The sequence below is a fragment of the Bufo bufo genome, chromosome 2 (genome assembly GCF_905171765.1).
Source record: "Bufo bufo chromosome 2, aBufBuf1.1, whole genome shotgun sequence".
NCBI lineage: Eukaryota > Metazoa > Chordata > Amphibia > Anura > Bufonidae > Bufo > Bufo bufo.
Genome location: NC_053390.1, coordinates 14767088 through 14783345, shown reverse-complemented (window position 1 = coordinate 14783345; position 16258 = coordinate 14767088). Strand labels below are relative to the sequence as shown.

General features: G+C 52.1%; 1 protein-coding gene across 1 annotated transcript in view; it reads left to right on the top strand.

Moving 5' to 3' along the window:
- The first annotated feature begins 2181 nt into the window (after positions 1-2181).
- The window catches only part of LOC120992058 (zinc finger protein 850-like), a 75650-nt gene continuing 61573 nt past the window's right edge, over positions 2182-16258 (top strand). The window contains exon 1 of the mRNA XM_040420821.1: positions 2182-2234. The gene's annotated coding sequence lies outside the window, so the exon portion shown is untranslated. The remainder of the gene's footprint in view (positions 2235-16258) is intronic.

Sequence of the window (16258 nt, the reverse complement as noted above, 5' to 3'; positions counted from 1 at the left end):
AAGGTAAGAGCCGTCATGTGCAGTGTATACACGTGTGTGCAGTGACATGTAATGGAGGATCACCAGCCTCTTATATCACAAGGTAAGAGCCGTCATGTGCAGTGTATACACGTGTGTGCAGTGATGTGTAATGGAGGAGCACCAGCCTCTTATATCACAAGGTAAGAGCCGTCATGTGCAGTGTATACACGTGTGTGCAGTGACATGTAATGGAGGAGCACCAGCCTCTTATATCACAAGGTAAGAGCCGCCATGTGCAGTGTATACACGTGTGTGCAGTGACATGTAATGGAGGAGCACCAGCCTCTTATATCGCAAGGTAAGAGCCGTCATGTGCAGTGTATACACGTGTGTGCAGTGACATGTAATGGAGGAGCACCAGCCTCTTATATCGCAAGGTAAGAGCCGTCATGTGCAGTGTATACACGTGTGTGCAGTGACATGTAATGGAGGACCACCAGCCTCTTATATCACAGGGTAAGAGCCGTCATGTGCAGTGTATACACGTGTGTGCAGTGACATGTAATGGAGGAGCACCAGCCTCTTATATCACAAGGTAAGAGCCGTCATGTGCAGTGTATACACGTGTGTGCAGTGACATGTAATGGAGGAGCACCAGCCTCTTATATCACAAGGTAAGAACCGTCATGTGCAGTGTATACACGTGTGTGCAGTGACATGTAATGGAGGAGCACCAGCCTCTTATATCACAAGGTAAGAGCCGTCATGTGCAGTGTATACACGTGTGTGCAGTGACATGTAATGGAGGACCACCAGCCTCTTATATCACAAGGTAAGACCCGTCATGTGCAGTGTATACACGTGTGTGCAGTGACATGTAATGGAGGAGCACCAGCCTCTTATATCACAAGGTAAGAACCGTCATGTGCAGTGTATACACGTGTGTGCAGTGACATGTAATGGAGGAGCACCAGCCTCTTATATCACAAGGTAAGAGCCGTCATGTGCAGTGTATACACGTGTGTGCAGTGACATGTAATGGAGGAGCTCCAGCCTCTTATATCACAAGGTAAGAGCCGTCATGTGCAGTGTATACACGTGTGTGCAGTGACATGTAATGGAGGAGCACCAGCCTCTTATATCACAAGGTAAGAGCCGTCATGTGCAGTGTATACACGTGTGTGCAGTGATATGTAATGGAGGAGCACCAGCCTCTTATATCACCAGGTAAGAGCCGTCATGTGCAGTGTATACACGTGTGTGCAGTGACATGTAATGGAGGAGCACCAGCCTCTTATATCACAAGGTAAGAGCCGTCATGTGCAGTGTATACACGTGTGTGCAGTGACATGTAATGGAGGAGCACCAGCATCTTATATCACAAGGTAAGAGCCGTCATGTGCAGTGTATACACGTGTGTGCAGTGACATGTAATGGAGGAGCACCAGCCTCTTATATCACAGGGTAAGAGCCGTCATGTGCAGTGTATACACGTGTGTGCAGTGACATGTAATGGAGGAGCACCAGCCTCTTATATCACAAGGTAAGACCCGTCATGTGCAGTGTATACACGTGTGTGCAGTGACATGTAATGGAGGAGCACCAATGAGAGCGTGTCCTTCTGGCCTCCATCGGGCTGGTATAGTAGACTACACTGCTCTATCAGAGGCGTCCTGTGAAATCTGTGTTCCGCAGCGTATACATTGTAGATGATACATGGAGCTTCTGGGCAATGTCCGCCCCTGTGTGACTGTATAGAGCCTGACGTCGGAGCTTCTGTCAGAGGGAGATATCAGGAAACCCTCCAGTGTTATCTCCTCCGATCACTAAACCTAGAAGTGAAGGATCTGAGAGAAGTGTCTGATCTATAGACAGGTCTACAGGAGGCCATGTATTCAGTCTTAGTGTGCTTGTGTCTCCACAGATGGATCCAGGAGGAGAAATCCACCAGAGAGATGTCCCCGTCCTCTGTATTCCCAGGACTGTCCAGAGGAGAAGCTCCCAGAGAACCCTCAGGTAGATGGAGCTGAGCCCTATACACATCTATATAGGGGGGTCCTGCAGTCATAGAGGGGTCATCGATTGTGGGGGTCTCTTCTGTGGATCTGTTAGATTTCCCACCTGTCTGCTGTATTGTCCTGAATTATTACAGATGACAAATCAGGGAGAAGATCTGACTGATATTAAAGTGGAGGATGAAGAGGAGAGGATGATGGGTGATCCCCCGTGTAAGAGTGAGGTGGAGAAGGACATTCCAGGAGATGTCACCACAGGTATGGAATCATGAATGGAGAAAGTGACTTCAGGTTCTGTACTTGGTGCCTTCAGGGCAGGAGGAGAATCTGATCACCGTCTGCTGCTCTCTGATTGGAGATGTCCCCATCACATCATGGAGTGTTCCCCTTATCCAGCTGACGGAGATCTCTGATAAGATTCTTCTCTGATCCCGGCTGTTTCTGCAGGACATGACGGTCAGTCACATCCACACACCCACTGGGGACTATGTGGGCACAGATTTTGTGTCTGTGCTATCATGGTGGACTACATGTACGGCATTGTGCAGGAAAGGGTTAAGCATCGTTTTGGGCTCGTTAGTAGACCTTACAATAAATCCTGACATGTTGGTGATTTCCTTTAAATCAAATAAATTAGTGAAGAAATCCCCCAATAATAACAGCGGAGAAGAAAGCTCCTCATCTTACTTCTATATTTCATATATGAGGCTGGGGGCAAGAACTGAGGAGACATCTGACAACACACAAGGTCTCCTGACAACTCTGCACACAAGTCACAGGGGGACATGTTGTCTTCAGGACTTTCCTCTAGAACAACCTTAGGCTGTGATATCAGCAGTCAGATGTCTATAATCTAGTGCCCACTATACAGCTCTCCGGGAACATGTCTTCTGGGGGTCTCCTATAAGGGTCTATGGAGGGAACCTTTCCCCCCTTATGCCCCCTCTCTGAGCGGTGACGGCTGATGTCTATAATCTAGTGCCCACTATACCGCTCTCCGGGAACATGTCTTCTGGGGGTCTCCTATAAGGGTCTATGGAGGGAACCTTTCCCCCCCTTATGCCCCCTCTCTGAGCGGTGACCGGCTGATGTCTATAATCTAGTGCCCACTATACAGCTCTCCGGGAACATGTCTTCTGGGGGTCTCCTATAATGGTCTATGGAGAGAACCTTTCCCCCCTTATGCCCCCTCTCTGAGCGGTGACCGGCTGATGTCTATAATCTAGTGCCCACTATACAGCTCTCCGGGAACATGTCTTCTGGGGGTCTCCTATAAGGGTCTATGAGGGAACCTTTCCCCCCTTATGCCCCCTCTCTGAGCGGTGACGGCTGATGTCTATAATCTAGTGCCCACTATACAGCTCTCCGGGAACATGTCTGCTGAGGGTCTCCTATAAGGGTCTATGGAGGGAACCTTCCCCCCCTTATGCCCCCTCTCTGAGCGGTGACGGCTGATGTCTATAACCTAGTGCCCACTATACAGCTCTCCGGGAACATGTCTTCTGGGGGTCTCCTATAAGGGTCTATGAAGGAACCTTTCCCCCCTTATGCCCCCTCTCTGAGCGGTGACGGCTGATGTCTATAATCTAGTGCCCACTATACAGCTCTCCGGGAACATGTCTTCTGGGGGTCTCCTATAAGGGTCTATGGAGGGAACCTTTCCCCCTTATGCCCCCTCTCTGAGCGGTGACCGGCTGATGTCTATAATCTAATGCCCACTATACAGCTCTCCGGGAACATGTCTTCTGGGGGTCTCCTATAAGGGTCTATGGAGGGAACCTTTCCCCCCTTATGCCCCCTCTCTGAGCGGTGACGGCTGATGTCTATAATCTAGTGCCCACTATACAGCTCTCCGGGAACATGTCTTCTGGGGGTCTCCTATAAGGGTCTATGGAGGGAACCTTTCCCCCCTTATGCCCCCTCTCTGAGCGGTGACCGGCTGATGTCTATAATCTAGTGCCCACTATACAGCTCTCCGGGAACATGTCTTCTGGGGGTCTCCTATAAGGGTCTATGAGGGAACCTTTCCCCCCTTATGCCCCCTCTCTGAGCGGTGACCGGCTGATGTCTATAATCTAGTGCCCACTATACAGCTCTCCGGGAACATGTCTTCTGGGGGTCTCCTATAAGGGTCTATGAGGGAACCTTTCCCCCCTTATGCCCCCTCTCTGAGCGGTGACCGGCTGATGTCTATAATCTAGTGCCCACTATACAGCTCTCCGGGAACATGTCTTCTGGGGGTCTCCTATAAGGGTCTATGGAGGGAACCTTTCCCCCCTTATGCCCCCTCTCTGAGCGGTGACGGCTGATGTCTATAATCTAGTGCCCACTATACAGCTCTCCGGGAACATGTCTTCTGGGGGTCTCCTATAAGGGTCTATGGAGGGAACCTTTCCCCCCTTATGCCCCCTCTCTGAGCGGTGACGGCTGATGTCTATAATCTAGTGCCCACTATACAGCTCTCCAGAAACATGTCTTCTGGGGGTCTCCTATAAGGGTCTATGAGGGAACCTTTCCCCCCTTATGCCCCCTCTCTGAGCGGTGACCGGCTGATGTCTATAATCTAGTGCCCACTATACAGCTCTCCAGGAACATGTCTTCTGGGGGTCTCCTATAAGGGTCTATGGAGAGAACCTCCCCCCCCCTTATGCCCCCTCTCTGAGCGGTGACCGGCTGATGTCTATAATCTAGTGCCCACTATACAGCTCTCCGGGAACATGTCTTCTGGGGGTCTCCTATAAGGGTCTATGGAGGGAACCTTTCCCCCCTTATGCCCCCTCTCTGAGCGGTGACTGCTGATGTCTATAATCTAGTGCCCACTATACAGCTCTCCGGGAACATGTCTTCTGGGGGTCTCCTATAAGGGTCTATGGAGGGAACCTTCCCCCCTTATGCCCCCTCTCTGAGCGGTGACCGGCTGATGTCTATAATCTAGTGCCCACTATACAGCTCTCCGGGAACATGTCTTCTGGGGGTCTCCTATAAGGTCTATGAGGGAACCTTTCCCCCCTTATGCCCCCTCTCTGAGCGGTGACCGGCTGATGTCTATAATCTAGGGCCCACTATACAGCTCTCCGGGAACATGTCTTCTGGGGGTCTCCTATAAGGGTCTATGGAGGGAACCTTTCCCCCCTTATGCCCCCTCTCTGAGCGGTGACCGGCTGATGTCTATAATCTAGTGCCCACTATACAGCTCTCCGGGAACATGTCTTCTGGGGGTCTCCTATAAGGGTCTATGGAGGGAACCTTTCCCCCCTTATGCCCCCCTCTGAGCGGTGACCGGCTGATGTCTATAATCTAGGGCCCACTATACAGCTCTCCGGGAACATGTCTTCTGGGGGTCTCCTATAAGGGTCTATGGAGAGAACCTTTCCCCCTTATGCCCCCTCTCTGAGCGGTGACGGCTGATGTCTATAATCTAGTGCCCACTATACAGCTCTCCGGGAACATGTCTTCTGGGGGTCTCCTATAAGGGTCTATGGAGGGAACCTTTCCCCCCTTATGCCCCCCTCTGAGCGGTGACCGGCTGATGTCTATAATCTAGGGCCCACTATACAGCTCTCCGGGAACATGTCTTCTGGGGGTCTCCTATAAGGGTCTATGGAGAGAACCTTTCCCCCTTATGCCCCCTCTCTGAGCGGTGACGGCTGATGTCTATAATCTAGTGCCCACTATACAGCTCTCCGGGAACATGTCTTCTGGGGGGTCTCCTATAAGGGTCTATGGAGGGAACCTTTCCCCCCTTATGCCCCCCTCTGAGCGGTGACCGGCTGATGTCTATAATCTAGGGCCCACTATACAGCTCTCCGGGAACATGTCTTCTGGGGGTCTCCTATAAGGGTCTATGGAGAGAACCTTTCCCCCTTATGCCCCCTCTCTGAGCGGTGACGGCTGATGTCTATAATCTAGTGCCCACTATACAGCTCTCCGGGAACATGTCTTCTGGGGGTCTCCTATAAGGGTCTATGGAGGGAACCTTTTCCCCTTATGCCCCCTCTCTGAGCGGTGACCGGCTGATGTCTATAACCTAGTGCCCACTATACAGCTCTCCGGGAACATGTCTTCTGGGGGTCTCCTATAAGGGTCTATGGAGGGAACCTTTCCCCCCTTATGCCCCCTCTCTGAGCGGTGACAGACTGATGTCTATAATCTAGTGCCCACTATACAGCTCTCCGGGAACATGTCTTCTGGGGGTCTCCTATAAGGGTCTATGGAGGGATCCTTTCCCCCCTTATGCCCCCTCTCTGAGCGGTGACAGGCTGATGTCTATAATCTAGTGCCCACTATACAGCTCTCCGGGAACATGTCTTCTGGGGGTCTCCTATAAGGGTCTATGGAGGGAACCTTTCCCCCCCTTATGCCCCCTCTCTGAGCGGTGACCGGCTGATGTCTATAATCTAGTTCCCACTATACAGCTCTCCGGGAACATGTCTTCTGGGGGTCTCCTATAAGGGTCTATGGAGGGAACCTTCCCCCCTTATGCCCCCTCTCTGAGCGGTGACCGGCTGATGTCTATAACCTAGTGCCCACTATACAGCTCTCCGGGAACATGTCTTCTGGGGGTCTCCTATAAGGGTCTATGAGGGAACCTTTCCCCCCCTTATGCCCCCTCTCTGAGCGGTGACCGGCTGATGTCTATAACCTAGTGCCCACTATACAGCTCTCCGGGAACATGTCTTCTGGGGGTCTCCTATAAGGGTCTATGAAGGGAACCTTTCCCCCCTTATGCCCCCTCTCTGAGCGGTGACCGGCTGATGTCTATAATCTAGTGCCCACTATACAGCTCTCCGGGAACATGTCTTCTGGGGGTCTCCTATAAGGGTCTATGGAGGGAACCTTTCCCCCTTATGCCCCCTCTCTGAGCGGTGACGGCTGATGTCTATAATCTAGTGCCCACTGTACAGCTCCCCGGGAACATGTCTTCTGGGGGTCTCCTATAAGGGTCTATGGAGGGAACCTTTCCCCCTTATGCCCCCTCTCTGAGCGGTGACGGCTGATGTCTATAATCTAGTGCCCACTGTACAGCTCTCCGGGAACATGTCTTCTGGGGGGTCTCCTATAAGGGTCTATGGAGGGAACCTTTCCCCCCTTATGCCCCCCTCTGAGCGGTGACCGGCTGATGTCTATAATCTAGTGCCCACTATACAGCTCACCGGGAACATGTCTTCTGGGGGTCTCCTATAAGGGTCTATGAGGGAACCTTCCCCCCCTTATGCCCCCTCTCTGAGCGGTGACGGCTGATGTCTATAATCTAGTGCCCACTATACAGCTCTCCGGGAACATGTCCTCTGGGGGTCTCCTATAAGGGTCTATGGAGGGAACCTTTCCCCCCTTATGCCCCCTCTCTGAGCGGTGACAGGCTGATGTCTATAATCTAGTGCCCACTATACAGCTCTCCGGGAACATGTCTTCTGAGGGTCTCCTATAAGGGTCTATGAGGGAACCTTTCCCCCCTTATGCCTCCTCTCTGAGCGGTGACAGGCTGATGTCTATAATCTAGTGCCCACTATACAGCTCTCCGGGAACATGTCTTCTGGGGGTCTCCTATAAGGGTCTATGGAGGGAACCTTTCCCCCCCTTATGCCCCCTCTCTGAGCGGTGACCGGCTGATGTCTATAATCTAGTGCCCACTATACAGCTCTCCGGGAACATGTCTTCTGGGGGTCTCCTATAAGGGTCTATGGAGGGAACCTTCCCCCCTTATGCCCCCTCTCTGAGCGGTGACCGGCTGATGTCTATAATCTAGTGCCCACTATACAGCTCTCCGGGAACATGTCTTCTGGGGGTCTCCTATAAGGGTCTATGGAGGGAACCTTTCCCCCCTTATGCCCCCTCTCTGAGCGGTGACCGGCTGATGTCTATAATCTAGTGCCCACTGTACAGCTCTCCGGGAACATGTCTTCTGGGGGGTCTCCTATAAGGGTCTATGGAGGGAACCTTTCCCCCCTTATGCCCCCCTCTGAGCGGTGCCCGGCTGATGTCTATAATCTAGTGCCCACTATACAGCTCTCCGGGAACATGTCTTCTGGGGGTCTCCTATAAGGGTCTATGGAGGGAACCTTTCCCCCCCCTTATGCCCCCTCTCTGAGCGGTGACGGCTGATGTCTATAATCTAGTGCCCACTATACAGCTCTCCAGGAACATGTCTTCTGGGGGTCTCCTATAAGGGTCTATGGAGGGAACCTTTCCCCCCCCTTATGCCCCCTCTCTGAGCGGTGACAGCTGATGTCTATAATCTAGTGCCCACTATACAGCTCTCCGGGAACATGTCTTCTGGGGGTCTCCTATAAGGTCTATGGAGGGAACCTTTCCCCACTTATGCCCCTCTCTGAGCGGTGACGGCTGATGTCTCTGGTCTATCACATATCTGTGACTCTGCAGTAGTTCTGGAGAAGTCACTGATGGTGGCAGTGCAGTGTGAGTGCTAGGAGTCCGGAGATGAGGCTCTTACTGCCCACCTGCCGCTGATTGACAGCCTTCTCCCTATTACTGTCAGTCAGTAGTATGAGGGGGGGGGGGAGCCCATATCTGATGAATACACTGGACTCATAATGGAAATGTCCATCATACGTGTAGCAACATCTAAGTGGTTGAGACGAGGCTGGGTCTCCATCTGTCTGGCCATAGACACCCCACAATGTAATCAGGTACAATGGCGCCCAGAGGCCTCACAAAGACCCCAGACCTGCTGTGTAATAGGAGACCCCAGCGGTACAGCCTAATAGATCTCCGGTCAGTGTACTACCGCCAGTAATGCTATGGAAAACTATGAACTGCAAAGCATTGTACAAGTGATAAAAGGATCACAGCTTCAAGTCCCCTAGGAAGAAAGACATGTAGGATTCTCTTAAAGCGACTCTGTCACCAGGATCAACCCTGTTAAACCAGTCATATAGCTTGATAGGGTTGAACCTGCTGAGTAAAACGATTCTTTTAGTTTTTAGGTCCAGGTGTTTTGGATACATTTACACTTTCATTTTTATGCAAATGAGACATTGGAGCACCAGGAGGCGGGCTTATGTGGTATGAGCTCCATTCCAGCTACGCCCCTGGGGCGAGAAATCACCGCTAGATGTGAAGTCTAACGCTAACAATATAAGGGGACAGGGCATGTGTTTAACAATGGAGGCGTCGCTGGAGTGGCGTCCAAACCGTATAAGCCGCCTTCTGGTGCGCCAGTGCCTCCTTTTTACCTAAAAATAAAAGTGTAAATTTCTCAAAAACACCTGAACCTAAAAAGAAAATAAGAGAATTATCGGTTTCCTCAGCTGGATCAGCCCTAACAGGCTATATCCATTAGAAACAGTTTTTCAACCATTTGTGCTTCTATCTCATTGCCGTTTTTATTCAAATGTTTTATTGGGTTTTGATATAGTTTTTAAACTAATAATGATTGACAATGATTAAGAACAAAGACGAGTAAAATCACCATGAGGTGTCCGCACATGTAGAACCGGGCAGAGAGCCCGAATGGGGGCAAAGGGGCAAACTGCACCACATAATGCACAATAATAGTAAAAGGGAGGGAGGGCAAAAGGCTAACAAGTCCTGGAATATCTCTGAGGAACTGAAAGAGTCCCACGTTCTCAAATCTTGTAACAGGTTTCTTGACATGGAGATCAAAGCTTTATGAGATAGAAGAAAACACTTGGGCCGATGGTGTAAGGCGGAGACCCAGGTCATGATCCCGGGCCTGACAGATGGGAGGGGGGAGGAGGAGCATTGGTTCAATAGCTATTTATATATAGATGATATGTCCTGAAACGCCGCCAATGGAGCCAAGCAAAACTGTTCGAAGGCAGACACAGCTCAAGAGTAGGAATGAGTCAAGCGCAGAGAAGAGTAAAAATGCTGAAGCTGCAAGTATTCGAAGGAGTGTCGTTCTGAAGGGTTAGTAATCCCTAACAACAAAGGCAAGGGTTTCAGGGAGGATCCCGAAAGGACATGACAGAACCTGAGTGGGCACATTTTTGTGCCCTGAAGAAAAGAAGAAGAAGAGGAGTTTCCAGGGGGAAACTTTGGGTAATCGGGGTAAGGGGACCATTGGGGTCTATAAGAGAGGCATGGGAGCCGATGGATGCAAGTATCACCAAGGTATGATGGACCATGAAATACAATGTGGGAGAGATGCGATGCGGGGTACCTACCAACCAGGGGTGTACGGTCAGAGAGCAGGATGAGGAGTCCTGCGCAAAGCGCACCCATGATTTAGAGGATTCAGGTACACATCTGTCTAAAAGCCTAGCGTAAGTAGTGGAATGGTAATAGATTCGACAGTCCGGGACACCAACCCCTCCCGCGAGTCAAGATTTCCCATCTGATTCTTGGTTTGCCAGGAGTCCAGACAAATCTCGTAAGCCAGCGGCGTATCTGAGTCCACAAAGTTGATGGAATGCGGATGGGGATGGTCTGCAAGAGAGAGAGCAATTTCGTTAAAAGGTTAATCTTTAAAATGCTAATTCTACCAAACCAGGAAAAATACCTACGATGCCAAGACTCCAAATCTTTTTGAAATCATTGAAGGAGAGGGGTAAAATTAAGTAAAAATGTTGGACAGGTCAGCAGCGATCCTGATACCCAAATAAGTTATAACATTTGTTTCCAATCAAAGGGAAAAGAGGTTTTAAGCGAGAAGACTTAGGACCCAGGCAGGGAGACATTTAAGGGCTCTTTCACAGAAAAAGATGACGTGCGGGTAATAAAAAGGTCACAGAGAGGCACAGAGCATGATCAATCATGTTAATGCTCCGTGTCTCTGCTGTCCGGAATGGGGCTTGGCATTCTTTCATGCAGCGGATTACTCGCATGGCATCCGCTCGTGGGAAACAGCCTTAAGGCTTCAGATTTGGTCATGTTGATGTTAAAATTGGTTCATTCTCCAAAGCAAGAGATTTCGCAAAGCAAGGATAGCAGAGAAATGCAGGGATTGGTTATATACAGCAAAATATCCTCCATGAAAGCCTCACATTTGTATTTATGACCTCCAATATCCGGATTATTACGAATGGAAGACATAAGATGTTCCATGACAAAAACACAAAGCGATGGGGACAGTGGGCTTCCCTGATGTATGCCATTGTGAACAGAAAAGGAGGCAGAGGTCACCATTGATTATAACCCGTGCTGAAGGCTGTTGATATAGAATGAGAATCTTTGATAAAAACCCTGAACCAAGGCCTATGTGGAACAGGACAGTGCGGAGTGAGGACCAAGAAATGCGATCGAAGGCCTTTTCTGCGTCTAAGGACAAGACCATGAGAGGGATATTACAAACCCTACCTGATCGGGATGAATAACCGAGGGCAGAAAGGTGGTCAGTCTGTTAGTTAATAGCTTAGCATACATTTTGAGGTCCACATTTAGGAGAATAATAGGACGATAGCTTGCACATGCTTCTGGGTCTTTACCCCGTTTTGTAATAACAGCATTATGGTCCTCTGTGGCTTGTACGGGAAAGGGGAGCTCGGGAGACACCGCATTAAAGACCCGAAGCAAAAAGGGGAAAAGAGACGTAGAGAAAGTTTTGTAAAACCTAGCCGTGAGCCGGGAACACCTAAAGGGTAAACAAAGTTTGTAAAAATCTGTTTTGAATACCTTGAGGGGTGTAGTTTCTAAAATGAGGTCATTTTTGGGTGGTTTCTATTATGTAAGCCTCACAAAGTGACTTCAGACCTGAACTGGTCCTTAAAAAGTGGGTTTCTCGCCCAGTTTCCTTGGGGGACACAGAAGACCTTGACCTTGGGTATAGCTCATCTCCCTAGGAGGCGTGACACTAAGTGAAGACTGTTAAGCCCCTCCTCCACAGCTATACCCTCAGCCTGGAGAGAGAGACTGACAGTTTTTGCTTAGTGTCCAAGGAGGCAAGACACTCCCTGCTCTGCAGGGCTGGTTTCTCCTTGTTTAAATTTTAGATTTTTACTTTTTTCTTTTCTTTTTGTTCCAGATCATCAGGGACAACAGAGACGCACTAGACCTCTCTGTTTCTCCCGGGGTTGAGCTGCGCCAGTGCCGGTCACCCGCACGGCTGCCTCCCCCACAGAAGGCAAGGTGGATCAGGGCAGCCCAGCTCCCCTACATCCCGCCAGCGCAAGGGTCGCCCGCACGCCAAGTCCCCCTTCCAGCGTCCTGCCACTACGGTGCCAGTAGCTGAAGGGGCGACCCTGCTGGAACGGACCGAGGGTGGAGACGTCTATGGTGAGAGATTGGCTGCTCCAGCCCAACGTCCCCGTCCCCCCCGGTCTCCTGCGTGCCTGACCCTATACTGGGCCTATGGACCCTTCTGTCCCTGCTAGACCTAGGCTGGCCCCTGGGCTGCCGCAGGGCGACATTCTGCTCCCTCTCTCCTGGCCTCCATAGGTCATTGGCACCCTTCTCCCTACAAGAAGAATGCCTGGGGAGCTGCAGTGGTCCGCAACTAGCTGCCCCTGACGGAGGGGTTATGCAGGCGTCCCACCCTCACAGGCACCCGGTCTCAGGGTCCCCCTCCCTCTTACCGGCTACTGCTTCAGGGCCAGAGCCTTGCTGCTCCTGACCCTCCTCTGCCCTCACGGGCACCGGCCCAAGGGCAAGGTGGTTGTGGCTGTTGGCCACATGGTGCGCTGTTTTAAGCCAGGGCCCGCTCCATGGGTAAAATGGCTGCCGAGCGCAGGGTCCTCGCTTCTGGGCAGCGGGGTGGGCACCCGCGGCCTGCAATATGAGCGCTATGCTTCAACAGCCCCAGGCCGACCGTCGGAACATTCCGGTCGGCCGGGCACCGCAGGCTTTACGGCCGCGATCCCGGCGCTCTATCCGGGTCCCCGGCTCTTCCGGCCCGCGGGGTGGGCACCCGCGGCCGGCATGTGCATGCGCCGCTTCGTTCCCCGGCCGGTACTTGAATACTGTGCGGCCCCGGTCAGCCGGGCGCCGCTAATAATTTAGGCCCCGGCTTCACGGCCTACAATTACTAGGCCGCAAAATTCCGGCCTCTGTTGGAGGGGGCTGGAACTTCTCCAGGCGGGAATTCTTCCCGCCGGGAGGTTCCCCCGCCCCCAGGGGATCGCAGCGCCGCCCTCCTGGCCGGATCCCTGTTAACCCTTTGGGTACAGGCCGGCTTCAGATGGCCTGTATGGGTGCCCCCAGGGGATCGCAGCGCCGCGGTACAGGCCGGCTTCAGATGGGCCTGTATGGCTGCCCCCAGGAGATCGCAGCGCCGCCCTCCTGGCCGGATCCCTGTTTAACCCTTTGGGTACAGGCCGGCTTCAGATGGGCCTGTATGGAACCCCCCAGTGCTCCTGTAGGTGGCTCCCCTTTCTTTTATATATATATATATATATATATATATATATATAAAAAAAAAAAAAATTTTTTATATATATAACTTGTGGGCTGCGCAGGACGCTGCAGCCTCATGTCAGTACATGCCCCCCTTCCCTAGGCGGCATGTCGCACTCCCCGGCTGCGGCGCTGCCAGGGTCATTTTACCCTCCTAGCCCTCTCTCACGATACGGCGCTGGTCAAGTGCATGCGGCCCTTTCTGTAGGCAGCATTCGTCACCCTCTTCAGTTATGGTACTGCCATGTGCGGGACCCCCCTTCTGGGCGGGATACTGTACTCTCCCTGGCTACGGTTTGGCCTTGTGCATGATCCCCCTTTCATTGGCGGACTACTGCAGTTTCACCGGATACGGTGCTGGCCATGTGCACGACCTCCTTCCATAGGCGGAACGCTACACTCTCACTAGATTCGTTGCGATCTGTGCATGACCCCTTTTTTTCTTAGGCGGAATACTGCACTCTCACCAGATACGGTGCTGGCCATGTGCACGATCCCTTTCCATTGGTGGAACGCTGCACTCTCACTGGATTCGTTGCCGATCATGTGCGTGACCCCCTTCCATAGGCGGAATGCTGCACTCTCTGATTTCGCTGACGCCCATAGGCATGACTCCCTTCCGTGGACGGCATTTGGCACTCTCACTGGATTCACTGTCAGCCATGTGCATGACCACTTTCCATAGGTGGTATGATGCACTCTCATTGGATTTTCCCTGTGGCGGCATACATACACTCCCTCGGTCGGTGATGTTCTCTCGCCGGTACGTTGTTGGCCATGTGCATGAACCCCATACATGGCGGGGTGCTTGTACTCTCACTGGATCCGCTGCCGGCCATATGCATGACCCCTCTTCCGTGGGCGGTGTACGCACTCTCACTGGATTCGCTGCCGGCCATGGGCACGCCTCCTTCAGGTGACATGCACACATTCTCACCGACTGATCGCACTCTCCCTGGATGCGATGCTGACCGTGTGCATGACCCCCCCCCCCCTCTTTTCTGGGCGGCATACTACACTCTCACCGGATACGTTGCTGGCCTTGAGCATGGCCCTCTAACATGGGTGGAACGCTTGCGCTCCCATTGGATACCGTGCTGGCCTTGTGCGTGACCACCCCTCATTCCAGGGGCGGAATTTTGCAAGCTCACGAGATCCAAGGCTGTCCTTGTATGTGCCGTATTGGACTTGCACATGTTCCCCTTCATTGGGAGTAGTTACACTCTCACAAAGTTTCGGTGTTGGGTGAGTTGTTGCACACTCACTTAATGCTAGGATAGCCCTGTGCATGTCCCCCTTTCACTAGGTGGACCTCCTGCATTCCTGCTGGATACTGTGTGGCTATGTGCATGGCGCCCTTCGGGGCGAAGTATGGTATGCCCTACTTCTCTGACGTAGGTACGGCCTTGGGCATTCCCCCCTTTTTTTGGGGCGGGCTTTTGCACCCTTGCCGACTGCAATTTGCCAGGTACATTTCCCCCCTTTCGGGGCGGTCAGTTTTGCGTTCCATCGCATACCATACTAGTCTTGTGCATAACTCCTTTTCAGTTTGCACTTTGCACTTCCGTAGATACTGTGGCACTCTGGCTGGCCTTCGCTGAGTGATATTTTGGCAGTGAGTGGACGTTTTTGTGCGTTGTTTGGGCCGTGTATACCTTCTCGTCCCGTAGATGGGTTGGCCTTCTCACTGCTTACGGGGCTACTCGTACGTATCCCTCCTTTCCTCCTGCGACATATTTTTTTTTTTTTCTCTTGGGAGACGGTGTTTGCAGCAAGCCTTGCACTATTCTCTAAAGAGATCATTCTGTCCACCTGTGTAAGCCTAAGGTGTTGTCCAACAAACAATAAATGAATGCCTTATATATAAGTAGACGGCCTCTACCTGCTCGCTACTGCTCAGAGCTGGGCGGTGCTCATTCATTTCGTTGGCCCTTCCGCCGGGGAGTGTTCGTGGTTCCTAGACACGTACCCATTCGTCTTCCCGCAGCATTGTTTCCCTGCGCTAGTGGTCACATGGTCGAGAGTGCTGTCTGCAGCGCCCTTCGTATTCTATGTTGGCTCTGGCGGGACTACGGTCCCCTCGCCTACTACTATTTCCTTCTACCAGGTTCGGGCCGCTCTTCTTGGGAAAGGTCACCCAACTTCTCTTGGGTGCTCGCTTACCCAGGTCCGGAGGACATCCACCTTGAGTTCTTCAGGATATTCGCCTTCTGCGAAGCGGTGAACCGGGCGTCTCAGTGTAGCGGGGTTCTGCTTTTGAGCTGTCCTATGGCTTCTCTATGCCCACTCCTCCTTTCTTTTGGAGGGTGTTATCCCGGCCTCTGTCTCGACTGCCTTTTCTCGCCGGTTCTGTTTGGCTCCCACTCGGTACGGATCTCTCCGATGTGGCTTCTGTTCCGGCCACGCTTCAGAGGATGTTCCTTCTCTGCCCTCCCCTCTGGGAAGAGCATGGTTGTTCAGGTGGATGGTTCTGGTGTCTTGTCCACACTGACTGTACTAGCTGTGTACCTATCTAACGGGTCTACCGCGTTCTGTCCTCCCGCTGGGTGCAGATTGCGTTTTTTCCATTCTAGGCAATGTTTCTGCTATGGATTTACCTTCTCGGTAACTTGGGAGGACTACCATTTAGTCCGTCTTCCTGTGGTGGCTACATCGGCTTGGGCTTTAGCCTGTCTTGTCCTGGCATCGGGCGGTTGCTGGGCGGACCCTTCGGTTCCTGTCCGTCTGCTCCCCCACTCCGGGTGGATACGGGACAACATTGTTCGGGGCCGACGGGACCAGTTCTACCGACCGTTCTGCCCGTGTTACTGATCATTGGGTTTTCGCCCGCTTGCCCAGGCGACTCTAGTGAGCTCGCTAGTGTTCGCTTCTAGCCGAGTTTTCGTCCAGGATCTGTGGTAGGACTTAGGACTTTACCTGGGGTTCTGTGGGAAGCTGGGCGTTCCCCCACTCTGCCTTTCTCTCTCCATGGT